This window comes from Strix uralensis, chromosome 2 (assembly GCF_047716275.1).
Source record: "Strix uralensis isolate ZFMK-TIS-50842 chromosome 2, bStrUra1, whole genome shotgun sequence".
Lineage (NCBI taxonomy): Eukaryota > Metazoa > Chordata > Aves > Strigiformes > Strigidae > Strix > Strix uralensis.
In genome coordinates, this window is record NC_133973.1 from 119,710,541 (window position 1) to 119,737,774 (window position 27,234).

The window sequence follows — 27,234 nt, forward strand, 5'->3', positions numbered from 1 at the left end:
TCACATCTACATTGAGAAAATAGCTCAGTTTCCGAAAGAGGAAACTGATTCAACTGCCAGTTTTTAATCCACCAGTACAACAAGCCAACAAAAGCTTTACATAAAAATTCTTTTCATATTTACATTTATTGAAATGAGTATGTCCAACCACTGACATACCAACTCCTTCCCTAGAAGTCCGTATGAAAGGAAATCAATTTAATTGTATTAGAATGAGGCTGGATTTGCAATCTGAAGAGCTTGGGTAGCTGGAGACTAATTTTTCTTGAAACAGTTAATTTCACAATAATTTCTGAGATTCCATTTTGCATTTGGTTTGAGAGTGCTTTGGAGCTTAGAGAGCAATTACTTTCGACACACTGCAGAATGAATAGTGTACCCATCGGAATATAAAATCTTTCTCTGTTTGGAAGCATACTTGGCCCATGATTCATAAAAATACCAATATGTTACTATGTGTTATGTGAAGTTTGAAAATTACTGTTACATTGCCCCTACCATTTAAGGAATGTTTCTTGCTTTTACAGTATGAATAAGAATTACAGAGCTTTTCAACAATGATTGTACTAGCCTTGACAGTAGCCTAAGGAAGGCACAGAGACAAAAGTCAGAGTCTCTTGACCTTTATAAACATTTCTGATTGTGATAGATCCAGTGAGGTTGTTTTTAATTCAGAAGAACATAGGATGCTCTCAGTTCACAAACTCCCCTCTGACTGCTGGATGCATTATATATACAAGGAAACCATGGCCTTCCAGTGTTTTCAGGCTAAAGCTAGATCTGCATTATGTATAATGATCAGATTTCTGGTTTGTTCATTGAAAGCCTCAAAATTACATTTCTGTGACACACAGAACCTACTGCAATGTATTGATAATTGTTTCCTGAAGTATTGCCAAAGATCACTTAAAAATGGACCAAATCCTGAAATTCTGAAATTTTCCCTCCCTCTGAAGTCATCCCATAGCAGGACCTACTTCAATTAATTTATGCAATTTATTTTTTGTAACAGGGTTTGGAAATTATGTGTGAATTTGGCCAAAATAATGAAATACAGTGTATCCCTTCATGCAAGGGGCTCATGGATGAAATCAGACCTATATTTTGAAGAAATTATGAAGTTAGGATTTAAGTTGTTTGATCCACCAAAAAGGAAAGATTTTATAATAAAATACTTGGAAAAAACAATGGAAGAGGACTAATCAGAAGGTACTGTTTTTATAAGCTCTGGGCTTTGCTTGCCATGTGCTTGGAACTGATAAAGTACAAGACCTAAGCAAAGAAATCTAAGTAACTCAGGATCTGACATGTGGATTAGGAAAAACATGATGCTAGATATACACACATTATTAGAAATTTACAGCATTGGGTACAGATAGGGACAGTATCAGATAAGGTAACATGGCATCCAAAACTTGGCTCTTCTGAAGCCCTGGAATCAAGTTTGCCTGGGAATTGTCCCAGTTTGTTCTGTGGTAGGCACTGTTGAAAGTCAGGATTTTTAAACAATATTTTTAGTAAGGACACACCAAATATTATTCAGCAGAAACTTACAGTTTGTACGGAGGACACTGACAGGATTTAATCTGCTGCAGATAACTGCTTGCGTTGCCGTAATGCTGTAAACAGTCTCTGGTTATCTGACTTCACTCTTGGAATGCTAATGCACATCCCAGTCACCAGGAATGTCAAAACACATACTCCTTCTGCTACAAGCCTCTAACCCAGGAGGTGAAGAGGAAGTGCCATTGTCTGTCTGATAGAGAAAACCTATGACACAAAGCTGAGCAGCTCTGGCCTCATCCTGTGGGCAGTGATGGCACACACCAAGTGATGGATCACTGCAAGACACACCAGACCATTGCAAGGTGGCTTACCTTTCCTGGGAAGGTCTCAAAGAGGTTTGGTGAAGGTGGCTGTTACGGCTCTTGTGCCACTCAGGCTGCAGCAAGGTGCTGTGAAGGGGAATGAAATAGTGATCAGGTGGTCTGAAAGTATGTCCCTCACCTACACACCTTCTCTGGAGACTTCAGGGGTTGGATTTGAGAAAACATTGCTTAATTAGCTCGTCAGACTCCCTGAACCTGGAAGCAATTGGGTTTTAATTCACTTTTCATAATATGCTTTGTTTTTATGAACCTTGTGTGGAGCATTTACTATGTAAATAAATTATATTTTTGCTTTTTCCTCTTCTCCCCACACTGGGCTCATTTAATACTCACTTGGCTTGTATCTTAGAAGAAAACAATCACAAACCGGAAAGACCAGAGCTCTTTAGTTTAAACAAATCCCTTACTCTGGAACTGAAAATTTAGTTTAGTCTCAGCAAAATAACAAGCATATGCAGTCTTTGGAGGCATTTTTATTAATATATTAAAAAGCTTATGAAATCATTACTGCCTGGCTGCCTTAGTGTCTAAAGGCTGCCTAAAGATATAAGGTTAACTCAATAATACAGCAGTCAGGTATACACAGTTGGACTTAAGTGGAATTTGAGGTACCTCTCCAGAGAGCTGCAAAATGCTGTGTTGAGCCACCTCAGCTAATGATGATTGAGATGGTTTGGTTATTGAAAGTGAGGCAGCAACACAAGCATGGCCATATTATTATATGATGGAGTTCTCTCAGTCCTGGTGAAGGACTGTGCCTGACAGGGAACCTTGTGATGCTGAAGTACACCGACCAAAATATCTGTCACTGACAGCATAACTCTCTCATATCTATAAGTCATTGCCCCTGTTGGATTTAGCTTTGCACCTGAAGTTAGCTGCTTCATACTCTCTACCCTGCTGTTTTGCTGGTGTTTCCAGCCTCTCTGGTGGAAATGGTACGCACTCCCCGTGTCCAGCCCTCTGGCATGACAACTTGCATGCTAGCCTAACCCGTTCCATGTCAGTACACTGAAATGAGGATGTCAGTGTCCTAGGTACAAACATAAGCCATGTCCTCCCTCCTTACTCTGAGCAGTAACGTCCAGGTGACTACAGTGGATGTCATACCTTCAGCCAGGTGGGACTCATGCCCAGAGGTCAAAAGGCTTCACTGCAGTGTATAGACTCTTTGGGGACCTGAGAATTGGCCTAGAGGGCCTGCCTCTTGGGACAGGTATCCCATACTCTGTTTTGACTTTGCATGTAGCCTTTGTATCTGATTCACTCGTGTTATTTCAGTTTTATTTGTTGTCAGCAAGAGGGATTTAGGGCCTTTGGACTGCCTTACCCTGGTCTGTGGGAATGCCTAGACAAATGCTGCTAAATTCTCTCCAGGAGTAGGTTCAACTAATGTAGGTCTTGAAAGAACATCCAGCCTCTATGTACAAACCACCCAGGAGAGACTGCTCATTAGCCTTTAGCTAGATATGACTGAAGGGTTTCAACCGATACCAACATTTCAAAAAAATATTTTAGTCCTTGGCTACTGGACAAAGCTATGCTATTCTGAGAGTTTAGTCATCATTGTATCAGTCTATTAAATATCCACTGTGTGAGAGACAGCCTCATGTTCAGAATACTCACTTGGCAAATCCAACAAATACTTGAGTATTTTATACACAAAGTGGAAGACTTTCAAGTGCAGAAAGAGAAAACCCCCTTGCAGAATTTCTTAAACTCCCCAGAGAAAGTGGCAGGCAGTAAGCCAGACCCCACTCTGAATGCAGCGCTAGGGATGAGGTTTGAATTTGAGGCTAATGCTGCACCCAGCCCCCTACATCTCCTCATTATCCTACAGGGTCTGCATCTCTACATTCATTAAAAATGACCCAAACCAAAATGAAGCAACTTGTTTCAGGTCAAACAAAATATCTTATTCAAATCAAATGGATTTGTACTGATTTTTTTTAAAAGGCATGTTCGTTTTTACAGGACTTTTTTCCGACCAGTTCATTTACTAAATCAAACCATCAGCTGCTCACACAGTTGCACTTTTGCTTCAGGTTTACTAGTGCACTGTTTTCACTGTTATTGCTGAGTAACATCACAGGGAAATCCAGCAGTAGGCTATGTGTTTATCCTTGTGATGCATAGGGGAAACGCAAAGATTTCTGCTACAGGATACATACGGGCTAGAGGGATGGAGAGACAAAACAGGATATTGCTCTCTTGCCTTCAGTTGGTTATGTGTCCAATTTTCCCCTGGGCTCTCAGATGTTGCCTCTCAAATATTCTGCACTGTGGATGGGCCTCAAATATTTCTCTTTCTTCAGTGACTGTGTGACAGATGGGGATTGCCAGAAGAAGTCTTACAGTAGACGTGCTCTCCATTTTTACATGCTCTAATGCATGCAGAAAGAGAGCCCAGGATTAAAATGCTCCCATAACTATGGACACTTATGCTGTTATCACGATCATGTCCCTTAAAGAATCAGGTACCAGGAGCGATGTTAAGAAGGACTTCAGACTGCAAGGTTAAATACTGAGAAATTAGGAAACATCAGAATAAAAGTTATTTGAGCAATCTACACCCATCTCTGCCTGTACATTATGATACGGTATTTACTTACATTAAATAAAAAGAAGGTCAATAAAATGGAATTTTTGATGCTATGATTCTAACTCCTGCTTCATTTTGCATATTTTCACAAAACCATGAGGAGAAGAAATTCCCTCCTGTGGCGCACTGCTTGGCACAGTTTACCAGACAGGTGAATCCATGTGTCTTAGAGGTAGGAGGGAGGAATTTCCCGCAGGAGAAGTTCAGCTGCTAGAAGAAAAGCCCCAGGTTTCACCCCAGGTTTGACACTGGGACCTCACCCCATGTTTGACATAGTGAGGGGAGCTGGGCACCTGGGTTGCACTTCAGCTGTGATAGAAATGGTCTCTTTTACCCCCCTTTTTTTGAGCGACACCCGTGTCAGATTGGCCTGTGGTGGGCGGTGGGGTGATCGCAGAGGATGTCCTGCTTAACCTTGGCAGCCCAACGGTTACAGCAAACCTGGAGCTTTTGGAGAATTTAGCTGTTAAATTTTGCCAGAGTGAATGGTGATTTTCAGAGGCCCCAGACTCCATCAGCTGTGGGAGTTTTTTTAGTCTCAGCACAGGGCCACCCTCTTTCCAAACATCAAGGGTCTGCTCCAGGATAGGAGAGTGCTAAAGCTCCAACATGAAACATTTTAATATGAGAGGGGAAAGTTCCTTAGCCTCTTTTTAAACATGATGTTTTGGCTGAAAGTTTCCAAAGGAAATCAACCAAGGATAGAAAGATTCAAGCTGGGTGAAAAAGTTGGACAAAGTCATCAGCAACTGAAAATAAGGCCTTGAAAGAGCAAGTCAGAGGATGTTTTTAACTGCATCTGTTGCTATCTGTGCTGCCTGTCAAAACAAGAGCCTGTTTCATCCCCCCGTGTTTCTGACAAGTAATGTGTGAGGTGTTCACGGACCAGTTTTGCAGTCAGAGGGAAATGCAGCGGCTTTTGAGATGGTCGCAGCACCGGGGACCACAACATCTCAGATCAGGGAAGGAAGACAGATACATTCATCAAGTCTATCTTTAAGGTAAATTTTAAGTAGGCAGAAGTTAAATATTTAGTTGGAATGTAGTCAGGATTCCAGCCCTCTGTGTAAAACAAATACAATCAACTTAAAATGCTAAAAGAGATTTTTACTTCTCTTTTCATATTTTGTTAAAAACTATTAAAACATATTAGAGAAAATAATTCAAACTTGTAAAAATCTTTATTATAAGAAAGGAAAATCCCATAACAGCTGTGGCTGAGACAATACTTTTGACCATTTCTGAGATAATTAAGCTAAATATTCAGATTGTATGTATGTGTCCAGGAAAATACTTTATCATCTGCTTTTTTGGTGTTGCTGTAAGGGTAGTTATTTATGGTAATTTACCAGTGATGAGTGGAAAGCAATGCTTCTAATCTTAATCTTCCTTCACTATTCTGCTGAGCATGCTGAACTGCAGATAGCACACTGTGTTATATTAATCATGTGAAGGGATTTATGGTCACTGTTCTCGCTGATGCTAATGGAAATAATGTACATTCATAAATCCTGGAAGCTTCTAGATTACAGCATGCTTACTAACTAGCAGATCTGGCTAGAAAATATTGAGAAATACACAATTATTTTCCTAATTTGCTTCAGGCTCAAGGTTCCATGGAAGAACATCTGTGAGCTGAAGATGCTTTGGTAAGTATAACCAAATTATGGAGTACGTATGGCAAGTGTTTTCTGTACATGGTTCAAATTCCACAATAGCAAGCCCTCTCCAGTGAAAGGCTAAAATACCAACCTGACACCCCATCCCAAAGGTATTCTTTGTGAGACAGGCAATGAAAGAGCAATGGGGACAGTCAGATCTCCCTGGCAGCCAGGCCAGCAACTGCCAGGAGGTTACAGTGGGTCCTTGCCATGACCTCACCCATATATAAACTCATACACACCTTTCCTACATTGCCAAAGATGCTCACAGGAGATAAAGATTGAATGCTGATCTCAATCATGATTTGAGTGATTGCCCTTGCAACCCAAAGAAGGTTAAAAAGGGGATGAAGACAGACTAGACAGCCCTAGGTTCAAGCAGAGCACTGATGCCCTGCAGCCTTGACTGTGAACCCCCCAGGCTAAAAGGAGATCTAATAGTATCAGATCTATTGCACACAGGTTGTGTAGTTAATTTCACAAGTTCATAGACATACTGGTGGGAAGGGACCCCAGGAGGTCTCAAATCCAGCCTCCCATTCAACAGCAGTAGATCAAGTTGACTGTGGCTTTGTCTAGCAAAGTCTGGTAAACTTCCAAAGATGGGGATTCCTAGTCTCCTGGTACCTGGTTCCAGTTTTGTACTACCCTCCAGGTGGATGAGTTTTTCCTAATTCTTAGCCTGAACTTGCCAAGCTACAGTCTGTGGCTTTATCCCTTGTTAGACATCTGCCAGTACCGAGAAGAGTTTGTTCATCATCTTTGCAACTGCCCCTTCAAAGGGGGCTATCAGATCCCCCTCTTAGCCTTCCCTCTACCAGGCAAAGCAAGCCCAAAGTCCTCAACCTTTCTTTGTAGGCCAAGAGCTCTAGCTCCCTTGACCATCTTGGTAGCACTCAAATGGACCCTCTGCAGTTTTGCAATATCCTTCTTTAAACAGGGGCCCAAAATTTGTCAAAAAGTGCAACAAGTCTAATCCACTTTTTACTGCAGTGGTGTCCTGGTTTTGGACAAGTGGTTTTACTGCAGAGGATTTACTGACATCCTGGAGTCCAGTATGAGTGCTCATGCAACACAAAATCTGATTTTATTGTGTTTGTGATGTAGAAGCACTCTGTTCATGTGCACATCAATTGTGCATGGAGTCAGATACTGCTTAGGGTCTTCTAGGTTAGAATTGTCCTGAAGCACAGTGTCAGCAGATGCCTGAGCCTCTAGAGCATCCTGGAGAATGGGAATGGAGCTTGATTAAACAGAAGTGTATTGAGTGTAGATTACAACTGACATACATGAGCTGGCTGCATTCCTATGAAATCCTCTGATAACAAAAGTTTTAAGATTGCCTTTTCCTCAAGAAGATAAGCAGATCAACATATATCTTTCATTCAAGCCCTAAACAGTATCTTTATAGCAGTCATTTTAAAAGGCTGTAAGTTTTGTACAACTAAGCCTGATTAACTTCTTAAACATATAGGTTTTTTATGCTATATGTTATAACAAAAAAATGGGATCCAGAGTTTTCTTTGGAAAGAAAATAATTCTGCTGCAACTGCAGAGGGATGAAAAGAATTGTTTTAAATTTATGTATTAATTATCATTTCTATATCACTCATCTTTGAACATCCAAACCTTTGGAGTCCTGAAATTATTTCCTAGAACTTAGACAGATGTGGTAAGAAGAAGGTATTTTCATCCTCTGGTCCCAAGGCCAAGTTCTTCAGTGCTGCTGAAAATGCATTTTTCTTGGCACAAATAGAGACATTTTCTTTGAGCAAAATTAGGATTTTTTGGCATACTCCAGCTGGCAGCTTTGAGAAACTTTACAACATCTGAGGAAAAAAAATGAAATGAGAAAGGAAAACTGAAGCATCTGACACCATATCTGGCCTTTGCTTATGGGCTTTATTTGGAGGATGCTGGACTTCTCCCCCAGCTCTATTGCACAGTCCATGTGTTATTCATACTGAATTTATCTGTTGAGGCCAGATGTGACTAGGGGCAGCTCTGTACTTTTCCAACAGCCCACCTGCATATATCCATCTCCCCCCTGTGGGATACAAAAAAGCAGTCATGCACTACACTGTGTGATTCATGTTTTTTGGGTAGTTCTGTTATCTCTGTGGCATACGATTCCTTCTTCATGAGGGAAACTGTGGCCAGTGTGTATGTGTGAGCTGCTGATAACTTTTGGGTGGAATTTATTTGAAGTAAAGCTAGAAGTCTGAGAGTTAGCTGATCTAATAAAGTTCATTACATGAGCTCCCTTCACAGTCATGGGACAGGAATAGGCACCTTCAGAGGGTGACTCACCCTCCCTGTTTCATAGGCTCACCCCTGTTCCTCTGGACTGACTCTGGAGGGAACATCACTAGCTCTCCAAGGCTGACAGCTGAGTGACATGCTCAAGTTAGGTCCACTGGACCTCGCTTCTGGGGATTAAATTGAAATAACATTCTCTTACAATTCAGTACTCTATTGGGGTAAAAATTCATGGCTCTTTCTTTGTACATCTTTTCTCAAAGTGGTCTGGCTTTTTCCTTTATTCCTCCAACACCCAGGCACAGGCTTAGTTTTAACAGGTTAAGAGACCGCAGCCAAAAAATTGTGGGTGACAATCAATACAGATTATTGTTGAGGGTACAGTCGTAAAACTGTATCACTAGGAAATAAAAATAGAGGCTGTAGACATTAAAATTAATTTTTATGAAATGTTTTCCAAAAAATAATTTATTAGACAAGTAACACTGGTCCAGTTTTCCTGATAATTCTTTGTTATATCATCCAGCATTCCTCCACTTACAGTTGTGATATATCACTTATTTCTTTAGGACTATTCCAGCAAATAAGAAGACCATATTAAGTCCTAACAGAACCTCTGGGACACAAAACACTGTCTAAATACTTTGAATTCATTCACCTTTAAAAACATAAAATAAATCATGAACTAATCAGGTTCTTCATTGAAAATCGCATGTAAACCATACATATCTTTGAATCCATTTTCTTGATATGTCTTCCCTATTACACCAAGGTTTTCCAGCAATTCTTTCTAATCTTAGAGATGCAGCATCAACCACAGTAATTGTATTTCTAAAATGCAGTAAAAAAAAATCCTTATAATGTTAAAACTATAAGCATACATTGTCACATGTTTTATTACCTGTGCATATTTGCAATCGGCAAAGTCACACAGGTAAAGAATATTAATGAGAAGAAAAAACCCCTCCATATCATTCACACATCTGGAGAACCAATTTTTCTTTCAACCAATGATGTCATCTTCCTAATACAAAATGCTGAGGAGAGCCAAGGCATAATGCAATAACTCATCTCATAGTCTTTATAATTTTTCAGTTGTCTGGTTTGTAAGATTTGTAATTGTTTTTACTGTACATGTGCCTGAAACAGATGCAAAAGCACATTTTAGGAAAGATGACCGTCAAAAACTCTCAGAATTTCACAGGTTTCAGGTGGGAGTATTTGAGCAACTGTGCCTGTCTCAGTTTCCCTGGGCAGCAACAGCCCCATCCAGTTTGGCAGGGCTTCAGGTGTGAGTGTACCACTCTGCACGTGGCCCAGTGAGTCAGGAGGACTGAGTATGTGGAGGTGTAACACAATGTTCAGTGAGGATATAGCATAAGAATATAGAAGGTGTGGGGCCTCTAGAAGGTAACATAATTATTAAAAAAGAAAAGTCTTGTCCATCCTGCATGCTGTCTGCATTCCTAAACCTACCAGCATACATCTTCATCCAAAAAGATAAAGCCATCCAACAAAAACTGTGTGGCTCAAAAGAAACAGTAAGAAGGCTATGAAAGGAAAAAGACTAGAATTTACAGCATGGAAAGATTACCTAAATGAGGGAACAGAGCACCCATAAAACATGGCAGGTCAAGTATAAACAGAAAAATAAGAGAGCTACAGAAGAATTGAAGTGCGCCTTGCAAGGGGGGATAACAACAAGCTCTTCAAGTAGCTCAGAAGCAGGAATACAGTAAGGAAACTGGTAGGGCCACTTGATGACTAACATGTGAAAGGGACACTCACAGATGAAGCCAGAGTAGCAAAGATCAGTGAATTTTTTTCATCAGTCTTCACCATAGAAGTCCTTTGGCAGATTCTTCAGCAAATAGGTCAGAAGAGCTAGTCAGGTTGAGATCAAGATCCAGGGTGTAGGAGTCTAAACAGGTAAGCTACATGTTAACAGGTCATGAGAACTGGATGGCACTGATTTAGGATTGCTGAAGTGCTCCTATACAAAATTAGGGGACTGTGGGCCAAGGTGTGTGAGTTCTTATGACAAACAGCTGCTGTGCCAGAGATCTTGTGGATTTCCAGTGAAACTCCTATCCACCAAAGGGCTCCAAAAAGGGAACTATCAGTCAGTGACTCTGACTTCCAGCCCTGGTAAGATGGCAAACTCTAATGCAGAACAAGATCATTGAACAAATGGGTTAACATGATCTCTTGGGAGAAACTCAGAAGAGCCTCCATGAAGAGGTGAACGCCTGATGGTGTTCTGAGAGGGTGATAGGAAGCATGTGGATAAAGGGTGAACTCATACTTGGGTATGCCAAATGTGGCTTTGCAAAAAGCTTACGATTAAGTTCAACACCAAAGGTTGTGAAAGAGGTTATGTTGCTGTGGGACCGGAGAAATGTCCTTTTTTGGATTGAAAGCTGGTTGAAGGGTTGGAAACAAACTGTAAGTCTTAATGGTCACTTTCCAGGATGGAGAAGAGGCAGCAGTAGGGTCCTCTAGGGTTCACTGCTGAGACAGGTTTTATCCTGCATTTTCATCTGCAGCTTAGCAAAAGAAATGTGCAGTGAAATGTCCAAGTTTGCAGATGATATGAAATTTTTTGAGTGAAATTAAAAGTTGATGGTGAAAAATTCTAGAAAGACCTCACAAAATTTGGTTAACTAAAAGGTGTCAGAAAAGCTTTGGTATACACAAATTTGAGGTATCATACCTAAGGAGAAACAATTCAAACACGCATGTACAATGCTGGACTTGGAAATGGTACTTACAAGGTGGGCAAGAGAACTTGAAGTACTCATAGGCAGTTCTCCAAAATCATTGGCTCAGTGTTTAATGCACCCAAAAAAGCTCAACAAATGTTATTCCAATCTACAAAAAAGATGTGAGGGAAGACCCAGGGGACTACAGGCCTGTTAGCCAGACCTCAGTTGCTGGAAAAATTATGGAGGAGATTATACGGTGTACTACTTTTAAAGAATAATGCAATCATCAGGCACAGTCAACATGGATTCACAAAGGGAAAATCCTGTTTAATTTGATACCCTTTTATGATTAGGTCACCTGCCTAGTGGATAAAGGCAAGGTGGTGGATGTAGTTTTTCTGGATTTTAGTAAGGCTTTTGATACTGTCCCTCATGACACCCTTCTGGACAAGTTGTCCAACTATGGGATGAGCGGGTTTATGGTGCGCTGGGTGAAGAGCTGGCTGAAGGGCAGAGCTCAAAGGGTTGTAGTGAATGGGGCTACATCTGGCTGGTGACCAGTCAGCAGTGGTGTTCCTCAGGGCTCAATTCTAGAGGCCAGTCTGTTCAATACATTTAGCAATGATCTGGATGCAGGAGTTGAATACACCATTAGCAAGTTCGCTGATGATACCAAACTGGGAGGTGCTGTTGACTCTTGTGAAGGACAAGTTGCCTTGCAGAGGGATCTAGATAGATTGGAACATTGGGCTATGATTAATGGGATGAAATTTAACAAGTTGAAATGTTGTATTCTGCACCTAGGATGGAGTAAAGCTGGGCACAAATATAAATTGGGAGAGGGGTGGCTGGAGAGCAGCCCTGCAGAAAGGGATTTAGGGGTGCTGGTTGACAGCAGGGTCAATAGGACTCAGAAGTGTGCCCTGGCAGCCAAGAGGGCAAATCACATCCTGGGGTGCATCAAGCACAGTATGACCAGATGGCCAAAAGAGGTGATTATCCAACAGTATTCAGTGTTGGTGTGGCCTCACCTTGAGTACTGTGAGCAGTTCTGGGCCCCACAATTAAAAAAGGATGTGAAGGTCTTTGCATGTATCCAGAGGAGGGCAACAAAGCTGGTGAAAGGGCTGGAAGGCATGTCCTGTGAGGAGTGGCTAAGGACTTTGGGCTTGTCTAGTTTGGAGAAAAGGAGGCTGAGGGGTGACCTCATTGTTCTCTACAGCTTCCTGAGGAGGGGAAGTGGAGAGGAAGGTGCTGATCTCTTCTCTCTGGTATCCAGTGATAGGATGCATGGCAACGGTTCAAAACTGCACCAGGGGAGGTTTAGATGTGACATTGGGAAGCAATTCTTTACCAAGAGGGTAGTCAAACACTGGAACAGGCTTCATAGAGAGGTGGTCGATGCCCCAAGCCTGTCGGTGTTTAAGAGGCATTTGGAAAATGCCCTTAATAATATGCTTTAACTTGGTCAGCCCTGAATTAGTCAGGCAGTTAGATTGAATGATCATTGCTGGTCCCTTCCAACCGAATATATCTATTCTATTCTATTCTATTCTATTCTATTCTATTCTATTCTATTCTATTCTATTCTATTCTATTCTATTCTATTCTATTCTATTCTATTCTATTCTATTCTATTCTATTCTATTCTATTCTATTCTATTCTATTCTATTCTAAATTGGAACAGTAGTAATACTCTCAAAGCACTACTACTAATACTCTCAAAGCACTACTAATGTAATGGCACTATATACAGTTTGGCACTATGTACATTTTACCACAATAGAAAACCTTTGTGAACCACATTGTGAAAAACATCTGCAGTTCTGGTCTCTGCATCTGAAGAAGGACATGATGGAGTTAGAAAAAGTGCAGGGAAGGGCAAACAAAATTGTCAAGAGAGCGAGAGAGACCAAAAGATTAGGACTGTTCAATTTGGAGAAGATAGCTGTGAGGAGATTACCATCAGGGTACAGTATCATAAAGGCAGCAGATAAGAATAAATTATTAGTCAGATGCCATAAGTACTTGGGGGGCTCATTGAAACTAGTAGGAAATTGTCTTAAAACAGATCTTGGTTTAGATTTTAAATATCAAGTTTTTTCAAAACAGAAATTACTTCTTTACAAGTGAGTAGTGATTTTTTTGACTTTGTTGCCCCAGGAGGTTGTGGAGCAACTCAACCAGAGCAGATTCAAATAGGAGTTAGGCAGATTCATAGATTACAGGTCCTAAACAAGTACTAAAGAGAGAAGACAGGTATGTACCCTCTGACATCCCTCATCTAGATTAGGGATTGGTAGCAGATGATGGGGAAATAGGATGGGAAAGACCACAGAAAGTGGCCAGATTTCTGTGCTCTTAAAATAGCTTCTCCTATTGCCATTGTTGTGGCCAGGTACTGTTCTTACCCATGACCCTGTATAAAATACAGGTATTTTTATTTATTAAGATTTATTCTCATTATAAAACTTGTAACAATATTTATCATCCCTAGAAAAAGTCAGAGTCTGAAAAAGAAATTCTGCATGTTAAAAATATCCATGTTCCTAATCTCACCCAGGAGCTGAGGACTATGTGGGGGAGAGTTTATTTTTCAGTGAAAGGAGGCATGCCAATCACATATAAATTAGCATAAGCAAAGAAGGGGGAAACTTGGGGCAAATCTAACTATTCCTCAGGTACTAGTCTAAGACCTGAAGCCCACGATGAAAACAACATGCAGACTGCATGCTGGCATCATAAAACAGCTGTGATTACAGCTGTCACACAGCCAGTGGAACAAAATATCCTTCAGTATTTTGTATTTCTCTACCAGGACTTTGTTCTGACAAGAAAATGAAACCCAACCAAAGAGGAGGTTTGGCTTTGTCCCACCCATGTCCCTTCCTTCCCTGGTTTGGCTTCATCTCTGCTGCATCCTGTGGAGCCTGTGTCCTCCTCTGTCCTAGTACTCCTCCATCCCAGGCACCCCTTGGGGCAGAGCACTTCCAGGCAGCTGGTGGGAGTACCTGTGAAGATCAGGCTTGTGACTGGAAAGTGTTTTGTCCAAGTGTAAGCCAGATAAATTGTTCTTGCCACCTGGACCTCTGCTGTGGGCTGTGAGCTGGCAGCTCCTGCATTAGCCACCTGTCTGACCCACTCTCTCTCCATTCATCCTATCCACCTCAATGGACACTCTTCAAGGCATAGTTTGTCTTCATCTGTACAAATCCCAAAGCCAACCTGGCACATACCTCCCACAAACTTGCCTGCTAGGTGTTTTAAATTTTGTGGTTGGTCCTTGCTTCTGCCATTAGATATGTTTGAAAATCTTGCCTTAAAACACATTTTGAAGTTAAAGATTTTTTCCTTTTGCTGTTCCCACAGGATTTCTCCCATCCCAGGTGTTCTCTGATTTCTACTGGAAGAGGGATTAACGCTTGGACTAATCGCTAGATGGTGTCACTTGATGTAATGGTGTTGAGAACCACATGTTATTTGCACACACTTATGCACTTTCAAGGCTGTATGTGTAGCATTAATGTATGAAAGTTGTTCATATAGACATTTTCCAGTCTTCCCGACTCAGCATGGACAGTGTCATTCAGCTCTGCTGGAAACCTCTAACTATTGGTATTAAATGATTTTCATACAGAGAAAAATGCAGGCACTAGTGACTTGATCAGAGTTCTTCCACAGCGTCTGTGTGTATGTTTCTGTCTGTGAGGCTGTTCATTGCTGTACATATATATTTGCTGGGCAAAATAGGGTCATCAGGATTTACAGCAGATAAACACGTGCCTTAGAATATGCTGATTTTATTTATATGTTGTCGTTTCATTTTTTTTTCTTTCATATCTTGATCTGAGGCTTATTAAATTGGTATTAGAAAACACTACATGGCAAACATTATCTTTATGGCTCTGTGTCCAAGATGCTTTAATGATGAAGAAGGAGAAAGAAAATGGAATGAAGGCATTCTTTAAAATGATCTGTTTAGTTGCTATAAACCTCCATACGCTGTTGGGAGACCTGGTAAAAATCCCTAGAAAACCACTAGGAACTCAGAAAATGTTGGAATGTGTTTGCCCTCATAGGATACACCCCTCTTGTCTAGAAAACTCCTAAAGTCTTGACAGAACTGAAAATAGAGCTTGACAGTTCCTATTTTGGAGGTTGAGAGAGCTGGGAATGGTTTGTTAGGTTAGAAGGTGCATCAACAGCATTAATGCAGAGCCTGGCTTATCTTCACAGCAACAGAGGCCATTTTTGTAAAATCACACTATCAGCACCAGCATACAGGCAAATTAGAGGAGTTTCAAATATTCTGGGGAAAAAAATCACCTTTAATTCATGTTCAGAAGGAGTTGCTCCACTGCTGATGTAAAAGATGGAGTTCACTGTCTTTGGGATGGAAATTGTGATGAAGGGCTTTGCAGAACCATGTCTTCTTCTTCACAAGAGTTTTATGAGAGCCTGCTGATTCTTGCAGATGCTCCAAAAATGCTAACTGAAGAAGATCTCTGCACTCTGCTTGGCTCTGTATCATCTCTGAGCAACTTGTGGGAACTATGGCTCAGAGGACCATGATGAGTCCCTAATGGGTAAGACTCTCTTCTTAAATATATGGAGTCAGACTGTGTCTGGGTTGCTGAGATGCTTGTGACAAATGTGTAGAGCTGATCTTGCCAGGGCACTGAACACTCTGAAGGGAGTCAGCAATGAATTTAAGCACAGAACTGTTTCCTTTGACAAAATTATTCAAGTTTTTAAACCCACAATTAGATCCCTTTATGGACTGAGCCAATGTACCCTACTTTGGCCATCCCCCCTCTCCAAAGATCTTCTAAGAACTATCAGTGCCCCTAAAAAGCATGGTGTTTTTGCTGGATCAGCATATATGGGGGGAGATATTGTAAGTATGGGGGCAGGATCTGGGGGATCAGGGCAGGGGGATGAGCGGGACGTGAATTCTGGGTCCTCCTAAGCTTGAGAGGGGAATGAATTGAGAGCTCTTCTTAAGAGACATCAAGTTGCTGGGCAGTAATCACCTTGGTGGGGCACCCTCCACTGCCAGGAGCCCATGAGAAATTAGCTTGTCATTAGGGCACCTGGCAGAGGGGCAGGTCCAAGGGTCATAGACCAGGTTTTTCTGATCACTTTTTACAGCCTATGTACCTTGCTTGAGGAGGAGTTACCAAAGTGCTATCCTGGATCTCATCCTTCATCCTCCTGCATGTCCAGGATGAGAAGTACAAGTCATCTGAATAGCTTTCATAGGTCCTTTTCTGAGACTAGTAGTAGGAGCAATTCTCATGGTACACTGAAGCCTATCCATTGGGACATTTCCCCTTCATCATGAAGGTGCTAATTAACCCTAGCTGGGATAATTGCACCTCTCAGAGCAGCATGTCCTCAGTGTCAGGTACGTGCCAAGCTGGGGGAGGATCAGCCTCCACCAGCTTCCCTGACATCTTCCAGTGGTAGGAGTTGGATGCTGCCCAAGCAGGCCTTTCCCAGCCCTACATCCCCTCCTCTGACAAGGAGGGGAATGCCATATCCCCTTTCAGGGTTGTGTCAACCTCCCCAAACTGCCATACATCTCAACTGAACTCCTTTTAATCTGTTGTCCTAAAAGTTTAATAAAGGTAATGACAGTTGTCTGCCCCAGGCCATCCCTGTAAGTCAGCAAAGAGTGCTCTGATCTTGTAAATTGTGCTGTAAATTGCCTACATATCTCAGATTTTGTTAGTTTATTTGTTTCAGTTTTCCTTTGCAGCTCTCAGCTGGTGCCGGACAAGGGAGACCGGATCAGACCAGACCGACCACGGATTTGAGCCAGCATGGCAAATCTGGAACAATTTATCTTTTTTTTTTTAAATTTTTTTTCAGTACAGCAGCAGCAAGTTTGCTTTTGAGCCAGCACCTCACAGTCCCTTGTGACTATCACAGATATAAAAATCATGTGATGTTGCTTGGTAACACTCAAATGTAAGTACTGTACATGTCCCAGGGACTGCACTGTATTTAATCAAAAGTAACAAATACTATATAAACACACCAAATTCAGGGGCATCTGCTATTAATTCAACAGAGCAAGGGTAACAGTGCTGCTCATAAATTTGAAACTCTCTACATATTAAATAGGAATTGCTGACAACATAGCACTTACCATGCAATCTGTAAAAGCGGAGAAAAATATGATTCACTGGCCATTGATAAATCAAAGAAATTAAACCTATGGAGTAAACCCAAGACACAGTGAAGGCAGTCTGTCAGAATCAAACAAAAGAGCATCCAAATTAACCCAGGCAAGATCCAGACTCAGGCTATAGCCACAGATCAAAACATTCCTCTGCATATAAACATCCTGCCATGGGGGCTGATCAACATCTCACATTAGTAATACTATACTCCCTGAGAAGGGCTTTCAAGGCACACATCAGCACAAAAGATGTGAAGTTCAAATCCAACAATAAGAAAACAATTAGAAACAGACATCTCCTACTCAAGGACTCCACCAAGAATGGCAAGCTTTTTTATTAACACAATAATCCCTGCAGTGGCAAAGGAGAGAGCTCAGAGAAGTCAGAGAAGAGACAAAATAGTCTGCAAAAATTACAATAATATACTAGTGGACCATATTCTATACATGCATAGCAGGAAACAAACTTCTACTTCAGGCGCTCAAGAGCACCTTTTCTCTACCCAGGTTTGCTTCAGCTCCTAGATTTTTGCTGCAGCTGTTAGAGAAAACATGCCATAGTTACTGTGATGGCACTAATCACAAAGTGTTAAAATAAATATTACTTTTAAATTAAAAATAAAACTGTGCAATGGCTATGCTGCTGGATCATGTTCTTTGGTCTTCCTTCTTTCTATTTTCTGACAGCTGCTCCATCAAGTAAAGGGCTTTACCTGCATCATCCCAGAATTGCTCCTGTTACTGCTGTTGCTGCAGTTACTTCAGGCCACTCTGGAATTAATTTGATTTTTCAGCATTTACTCTTCTCATGTTTTTTTTTGTTTCCTTGGCAAATGTATTCCTGGTGAATTGACACTGAAGAACAACCAAAGATAGATGTTGGCTTTAGAGGTTTCCTGTGCAGGAGTACAGTCCAGGAAGAGACACGAGACCACTGAAGATGGCTTAACCACAGGTGAGACCTTCCTCACTGGGAGGCCCCCAGAGAGTGGTTGCAGTGGGACACATTTGCCCCATCTTAACAGCAGCCCTGGGATCCCGCCTGCTAGTGCTTTTGGTGAAATGCAGCATTCACAGCACTTCTTTTAGATAGGGAAGGCAGTTACATGGGAAGGTTTATTCGTGAATGATCAATCATCCCTAAAAGTTCTGTGTCTTTGCTATCAACACGTTGATGTGCTGTGTCATAAAAATGTTGGAGAACATTGACTAAGATCCAATAGCAGAATTTTACTGTTCAAAACTATTTCTTCAGAAATACTAAACAAGAGGAAACCAAGCTAGAGGAGGAGGTATTCATACCAGAGAGGTGAATCCCTGCAGCATTTTTCCTGCATGAATACTGTCTGTGGTTGATGGCCAGGGTTACCTGCCACTCTCCTCGCCTGTGCTCAACAGCCTGAGAAGAAAGGAAAGAATGGGTGTGGGAGGACCATGCTGCCTTTCATTTCACACCATAAGCTTTTTCTTAATTTCATTTGAGAAAACATAAATCTCCCTGGAGTGGGTTGTCAGCGTGAGCTGGTTTGGGGAGGGGGTTATAGAGAGATTGCCTTGGGGTAAAATCAACCTCCCCTTCCTGATTTGCTCCAATCTTTGGCAGCTCCTAGGAACATAAACCAAGTAATTTTGTAACTGTGCCTTATTAAAAACAAGTTATAGAGAAAAAAAAAGAACAAGTTTTAAAAGTGGATAGGAGTCGTGATGAGTTCCAGACCCGGTCCTGAGCGGCAGGTGGTTAACGGGAACCTTCCGAGGAGCCATGCTCAGAAAGGTGCCCCAGGGACAGTCTTTGCAGTCATATCTGTTAGCAATAATTTCTCCAGCAATTCTCTGAGGTTGTGAAATAAATATAAGCTCCGATAAAATAGATGATGCTTGTATTTAATGATGACTGTGCTCAGAAAGAGCTTGCAGTGTTGTCAAGAGGGCCATAAGGTGAACAAAGAAAGTGAAATGTAACCTGAAGAACATTATGCAGCTATGAAGCTACATTTGGATCGATTAAATGGATGAAGAGAGGAAAAAAATCAATGCAGGTCCTCCACTCTGGGATTTGACTGTGAATGTGTTACTCTTAAATCCTCCAAAGACATGTGCCAAGCAAATTCCCATAAGAGCATTTCCATCTTTCACTGACTGCCCTCAAAATGAAGCCCATTCAATGGACTCAATCACAAGGCAAGATTTTTCCAGTGGCCCTAGGTCCAAGAAAATCAGCTTGCTGTAACTTCCAAGTACAAAGCACAGACATCAGCTCTTGCTGCAGGTCCTGGGTTCATTCCCAGAGTTACTTGAGATTCTGGTTTCTGCACAGAGGTTGGGTGCTTCACCTGCTCTTCTGCAAAATAGTAATCTATGAAAGAAACAGTGAATTTGGGACACTGTGAATAAAGTGTGCTTATATAATAGTTTTAACCAGCATGATCCCCTTATGACACAACTGTTTAGACACAGTCTGATCTGCTAAAGGTTGTCTCTGTTAAGAGGAGAAAATGATCCTACCATAAGATTTTAATGTTGAACCATTCTGTTTACTTACTGAGATTAATGAAGCTCTGTTTCTCCAAACATAGAGAAATCAAATAGCAATTAGCCATTTCTTTGCTCTGAGTTTCAAGCCTCTGTCAGTCAACCCTCAGCCCTAGATGTCTCCCATTTAGCTTGTTCTGGAACCTATAACCTTCCACCATTTTTTCACATTTCCTTTGGGAAAAGTAGCCAGTGACATTTCTTCATTAACATGTCATTTTGGTTTAGAGAGTTGTGCTACAGAAGCCACTGTTATTTCAGCTATATGAGTTCATAATGGAGCGTAACTGTTCCTTGATGGTATCATGAGTGGATGTCAGCAGTTTGTACCCCATCCATAACACTGATTCACTAGAAATGGCTGAAATAAATATAATGAATTAGCCATAAACTTTGTCAGTCACTAACCCCGAAGAAGCACTGTAACAATCACAGAAGTCAATCACTCCATCACAAATGACAGCAGTACCTGATTAAGGAAAATCAGTGAAATATTTTGGAAGTCTCCTCAAGATGATCCCAATTCCAAGCCCCACTACCCACAGGCTTCTGAACAATAGATTTCAACTGGGATGAAGAGTCAAGTGTTACAGATGTATAAACCAAATTTTAAAAATTGGCGCAGTGCTAATTTTGGTGGTTTCTACCTTAGAACTTTGTCCAGATGCAGTACATTTAATTTTTAAGTTATTTTCCTTATTCTGTAATTATTTTGCCAGTCATGCTCACTTCTAATTTATAGAGCTGGTCCTAAGTGTTGGGATCATGTTAGACAATAAAATGGAAGCATTAGCCTTCTTTTTCACTGTGCCCTCTCTTTTTCATCAAAGAGAAAATAAACTCTGTAAGGAAACCCATAAATTTTTTTCAGGTATTTTCAGATGCTGTGTCTTGTTCAATGTTTTTGGTTGGAATAATGATTCTTTAAGAGAAGGCCCAATCCATTTGTGTGTTGTGGGATTTTAACTAGACACCTTGAAGAAACTGCTTTGAATAGCAGTGCCCCAGCCATTGCAATGGGGGAGCAGCAGGTCTTCCAACCAGGAGAACACCAGTGTGAGACACACTGCCCAGGACTGACAATATGCTGTGTGGCTCCTGGAGAGCCACTGCAGACTGCCTGGGGCTGTAACTCTTTATTTCATCTGTATCTGATGAAATGTGAAATTCACTTTTGCAAGGAACCCCTTATAGCTCAAGTCTGGTTTATTCATTTGATGCTAACCTGCTCGGAAGGGTCAGTGCCTTATTGCTATGTGGAGCAGAGGAGGTCAGTGTGAAGGCCATGCCTGGTTTTCAAGGCTGTGTGATGGGGTTCACTGGGACCCACCAGTGGCAGAGGCTCACACATGTTTCTCTGAAGCATTGGCATGACACATGTCTACTGAGAGCATCGCCATCTCTGTGGGAGTGCTAACTGTTAGGCCAACTATGTTGACATATTGTAGGAAATTTAAAAGCAGATCATGCACAAGGCAAGGTTCACCCCTGCAATAGAGCATCAGAAAGAGCCTTGAATTTTCAGGACATAGCTGTTGATCAGAAAAGCTTGTAGTGTTCCAAACCTTTGGAGTTTGCACCTTTTCCAGGCGCTCACCAAGCTTCTCACAAATGCTGACACCCGTGCCCATATGTATGCCTGTGCAGCAGGTAGGAGCACATGCTAGAGGCTACCCTTAGAGCAGTGCCATAAATATTCTTGAAGAAATGGTAAATAAGGGGATCATAGAGGCCTGGAAGATGGAGACAGGAGAACAGTACTTGGGAGAGGAGGCAGAGTGGAAAACAGGGTCGTTCACATGAAGAAAAAATGGTTTGGAGACAAGCATGAAGATGAGAGGGAGTTGGAAGATGAGAATTCTGCTATGGGAAGCAATGGGGAACTGGGGAAGGCCATGGACAGGCTGAATATCTTTGTAATGCACAGTAGTAAAGAAAGCCTGACTATGCCTCTCCTAGGAAATTAAACAGTCCAGGGAACATCTCTGAGCATAGCAGCTTGGCTCTCTGTACTAGCCCTAGCTATTTATCAGGGGTAGTTTGCAAATGGCTACAGTTTTGGAGGTTAACAGATCTACCTGCAGGTCACTCTGGGCCAGCTGGTCTCGCCTTCATCGACTAGTAGAGATACAGCCCTTTTGTATATGATTTTTAGATCATGTGCCATCTCAAGAGGTCCTGGGCATGAGTGAAGTACCTGCAGAGGTGTGAAGCATTGTCCTGCTTCATTAGACAGACAATGTATACTCTAGTCTCACAGCTCATGTGATGTGGGTTGGGTGGATCTTTGCAACGTGAAGCCAGGTTTCACGGAGCAGGCAATAAAGCCCTAGTCAGAGCATACACATCAGTTCTGGTCCTTGCTGCCTTTGCGGAGTGTTGCCTGGTGTGCATGCAGTAGATGCAGCATCAAAATGATGCCACATTGTCTCAGGGATTTGTCCAAAGAGAAGTCCTGCTTCAAAGGACTTAGATCTTACTATTTAGAATAGGTTGAAGAAATCAAGTTGGGAAACAGAGGGACAAAGACTGCAAGGTGATGGATGAGAGAATCAAAATCCAACGTAAAGATGTGTTCAGAGAGATGAGAGGAGCCTCAGAAGAGCCCAGAGCCACTGAAGCATACACAGAGGAGCCGTCAATTATGCTGAAGGTTCACTGAGGTGAGAACAAGAATGTGAAGCTCACCAAAGACCCTGGCGGTGGCCAGCCTCAATTCTGCAATGCTGACAAACATAGTAATTCAGGGTATCAGTAAAAAGCTGGTAGAGGCATTAGGAGGGCAGGTCTGGAAGAATTTACAGATACAGGGAAGGGAGAAGGCAGGGTGTTCACTGCATATGCTTTGTGAGAGGTCCCTAGAGGGGTTTTGAGGAACAATGAGAAGATGCAAAAAAACATTTGTCTGATGATGTTGAAGAAGGAAGCCTTTCTCTGTAACAGTAGTTATCTGAAATAGCAGTGTGCTACTGCAGAAACTATTCTGTCCCTACAGTAACACATAGCCATTTGTTTATCCCTGCCTTCCTTCTCTCCTTCTCTCCTCTCCTTCCCTCCTTCTCTCCCTCCTTCTCTTCCTCCCTCCCTCCCTCCCTCCCTGCAAACATGTATGAACTGGAACACTGCAGGTCTAAGGCAAGCAGATGGTCTGCAGACAGAAAGAGATGCTCAAGCTGCCTGGCCCAGAGGCATCACTACACATCTATTCAGACCAGGGTTTATTTTGGGCTTGGCCCCCTCCTTGGCAAAGTCCCAAGCTCCTACTGTGACTCTGCCAAACTGTGAGCTGAGTCTCCTTTTTTTGACAGAACTGGCACATGTTGTTCTTCATTCACAGTCTGTTTTTTAGAGTAGTTTCTACAGCAAATAGCCAAAGGAAACAACATTTTATCGCATAACAAAACAGCACAGAAATAGTGAAATGAAGGTGAGAAATGCATTATCAGGAATTAAATTAATAATTAAAAAAAGAGGTTTGAGAGCAGGTTAGCTCTTGCCTTTGTGCTATTTTTATGACTCCTACTACTGCATTGTCAAGCCCTGGCATAGCACCGTGTCTGGAGATCCAGCCTGTGCTGCTGACTGCAAAACAAACACTCACTTTGGAATGCTTTTATCATTTTGTAAATCATCTTTCCCTAAAGAAAATCAATGAACAAGTGACCCAGACAGTTGGGTTTTGCTCACTCCAACAGTACTGCAAAGCCTGGAATGCTAAGGTCTGGCTGTGCGTGACACTTGCTGCTTCCACCATGCATTTGAACACTGGTTAAATGGAGTGGGAACAAACCCACCTCCCCCCAGCCTCTCAGCAAGGTGTGTAGCTGAGGACTCCTCTCTAAGAAAGGCACCTGCCATGCTGCCAGGTTTGAACAAGCCACAACCACTCAACCGCTGATGCCCATATTTCCAGCATTGAGGTCTCCAGCAGCCCTGCCCAAAACACAGACATCGCTTCCATGTTCAAGAAGAAGACATCAGCTTGTGACATCAGCGGTTCCCAAAGCGGTTGCATATCTCCTGTCAGCCTGCATTGCTCCCACACCTCACAGATGGTCCTCTAAGTGCCTCCTCCCAATGGCAGCTTTTCCTACAAGGGTAGCCATGGAGCAGACAGGTTGTCCTGTGAGACTGGGGGCTGTGTCTGTGCTTGCATATGGGACATGCCCAGTACTGATGTTGAGGCCAACACTGAAGCAACAGGATGCTTGCAATGAAATGGCTTATTGGGAATGCCTTCTGAACTGTGTCCAGTGACTGGCTGGCATGGGTTAGCTGTTCTGCTCCAAAATGATGCTAGGATTGTGCTATCAACTTAACAAGGTAGACAGCCTGGGGATGCTCCCAGGCACTCAGGTACAAACCAGCTGTCTAGCCAAGTGAAAGGGACAGCTGTGCGATGTTGTCCCTGAGTAATGGGGTAACTGGCCCCTCTGAATGTGTGTTGGGCTAAGGCTCTGGGTCTTTCAGAGCAGACCAGTCCCAGGTTTCCTAGTCTTGGTCATCCTGAAGTTCTGCCCATCAGGAAAACAAAGGTGTCTACAACGAAAGTAAGAACAGGCAGAACGAGAGAGAACATTGTCCCTCCCCAGCTCATTCCTACCTACAGATCTTGTTCTCAAAAGAGAGCAGCACTGGCATGGTGAAAGGAATCCTTTTCTTGGGAGATCGTGTGGATGATGGATCAATGAATGGATGGAGAGCAGGATGAAGACCAAGTGAGAAAGAGTAGTTACAAAATACTTAAAGGCTGTAAATACAAACATAAAGGAAAGATAATGATAAGGAAAAGACTGTCTTTCTAGGACCATCTTTTTATTTAGCAACCAAAAGGCATACAGCAATACCTTCTGACTGTAGGGATCCCCACCCCAGTCTCAGCAACTCTGGCCCCACTCCTTTGAGATCCCACAGAGAAATGCCCACTTCCAGCAGCTGCCCTGCGTGTGGCATCCAGAGCAACCACCGCACATTTTAATTTACTTGAGTTGGCTAACACAGAAACTGCTTTGCAGGAGTCTCTCCAACTCAGTTTCATGCCTACCTCTGTTAGGAGTGTGTTTGGTCTTGGTGCCTGTGTAAAGCACAGCCTGCAAGCATCCAGCAGATGACCTTGGGGTGGTATAACGCTCCTGGGCTTTGTAGGCTGGCTGAAGCTTGTCATACACAGCTAGGAGTTTCCTCTCACCACTTTGTAGTAGCCATTAGCACACTCGGTTTGCCCAGTCTGACTTATGGGAGGCATCTTCCTACCTGATAACTATCTTTTAACCAGAGACCCCAGATAACTTCCAGCTATGACCATGTAAACCAGTATTAAATGGAAGCCACTGCCCTTAAAGTCATGGGAGCCTTTTTACATGTAACAGCAAATATTCTTAGTTTAAAACTTATCTTCCCTATGATTATATGCCCATAAACATTGTTCTTCATAAATGCAGACACAGACAAGTAGTGGTTTTATACAGGCCTCTAACACAAAACATCAAGAGAACTAAAATTAAGGGTGTACTTTCACCTTCACACGTTTCATAGGAAAAACTAACATAAAATAAAGTGAGTACTTTGCAATAAGCACTGCACAGGTCAAACATAACATGTTTTGTTACAAACTGACCTTGGCTAGACTAGTTTTTTAGAAGGTTTCAAACCTCAATGAACTGAAAAATTGCAAAGGCAGCTGGAGAAATTTTAGCCTCTAATTTTCCCTAGAAGTCTCCCTGGTAGGAATTCAAAGTTCACATTTTTGCCCATGGACAGGGTGATGTATGTGGGAATTCATGTGGCATATGCTCTAGTTCATTAAAAGAGTAATAAAACTTAAATCTTTCTGCAGTCGTAAAAAAATACTTCTCACCTGAATCACCACTGTAGACGGCTGTGAATGTTTTCAGCTGAATTATACTTGAAATATAAAATGATATTAAATCAAAATAATTTTCAACCATGTTTGATGTGTACAGCAATATATCAGCCTTACTGTGTCTGTCATGAATTTCATCCATATGTTTCCTTTACCTCTCTTTCTTCTCTTTTTATTTCTATTATTAATTATTAAGCCCCACAAAATCTAAGACAGTAGAAACAAATGTTTTGATTTCTTGGGACATTGCTTACTTACCTGAAGTTCTCCCACAGTGAGAAAAATACACTCTTGTCTTCTCTGTTTCATGGCTCTCAGCTTTGAATGACCAGATTGCGTTTACTTGTGGTTGCAAGGAGCCATGTCCCATCCTCTCTTTTCTAGCAGTTATGCAAATAACTTAATTGGTGGTACCAGGACTATTCCAACAGATAAGTGCTAGCCAGCACAACTTCTACAGAAAAATATCCTGTGGTTAGTAGTTGGATTAAACTGAACTCTCCTCATATAAGAAGTTATTCAATGATAAAATCAATTAATGACCTTATTTTCTAACTTTGGATATTGCAATTGTTGTTTCTGTGAAACTACTCCAAATTGATAAAAAAAAAATTAAAAACATTTTTACTTGCGTAATTCAAACCTGAAGTGAATTTTCCTTAACTTCAAACTCTGCATACATTTCTTGCTGGAAATCTTGCCAGACAAATCTCTTCTTTTAGTGTTTTTCTTTATTACTAACTTACAAATTTCAGAAAGTAAGAAAGTGTATCTAAATGTTAACCTCAACTCTAGGCTCTCACATGACATTAGTATAGTTATTTCTGTGGAGAAAAATAATATAGAAACATAGTACAGAAGAAAGAACCAACACAATGGCTAACTCCATGCTTGTGCAATTAAAAAAACCCCAATAAACCAAGAGAAGGTAGAGCATAAAATGAACCTCTGTTTGCAACAGGAGATGTCCCATATCTCAGTGAGCCTGTCCAAGGTGGCACAGAGCCTTGCAGTCTTCCACTGAAGCAGTGCCATGCTGGTGGGCTACACGATGGTATGAAGTATCCCCATGTTGCTACCAAGTAGCCCATGGTCAGAAGTAGACCAAGCTTTCTGTAGTTGACGTGAACTGCCACTAGTGTAAGTAACCCATGGCTGAGCTTTCCCCCAAACCTGAGAACCTGCCAGTGCTTCAGACAGATGGTCTGAAACGGGAGGACCTGAACCTGCCCAGTCCTTTGCAGCAGGCTGTGTCCAGGTTCCCATGGCCTCCGGACTGGGGAGATCTTGTGAGCAGGCACGGCACATCACAGCTCAGCTTTGGGGCCCAGACAACTTTACAAAAAAATAGAATTTTACTGAGGGACTGGGCAGAGATTGTCCCACTGCTGAGCTCTTCCACTGTCATCCTTGGTGGCATTTGAAGTAACTTGTACAATCTAGATCACAAACAACACAAGGTGAAGCTGAGCACCAGCTAGAAAGGTAGCCAGGAAAGGAAGCAAGAACAGCAAGGAGGAGGGCCTGGCTGTGGT

General features: G+C 41.9%; 1 long non-coding RNA gene across 2 annotated transcripts in view; it reads left to right on the top strand.

Moving 5' to 3' along the window:
- The window catches only part of LOC141940255 (uncharacterized), a 39,337-nt gene extending 21,426 nt beyond the window's left edge, over positions 1 to 17,911 (top strand). The window contains exons 3-4 of one of the 2 annotated variants that reach the window (XR_012627935.1): positions 15,592 to 15,703; positions 16,879 to 17,911. This is a non-coding gene — a long non-coding RNA (uncharacterized LOC141940255). Of the gene's footprint in view, positions 1 to 15,591; positions 15,704 to 16,865 lie in introns of both variants that reach the window. The other variant, XR_012627936.1, reaches the window with a different exon arrangement.
- Positions 17,912 to 27,234: the final 9,323 nt, after the last annotated feature.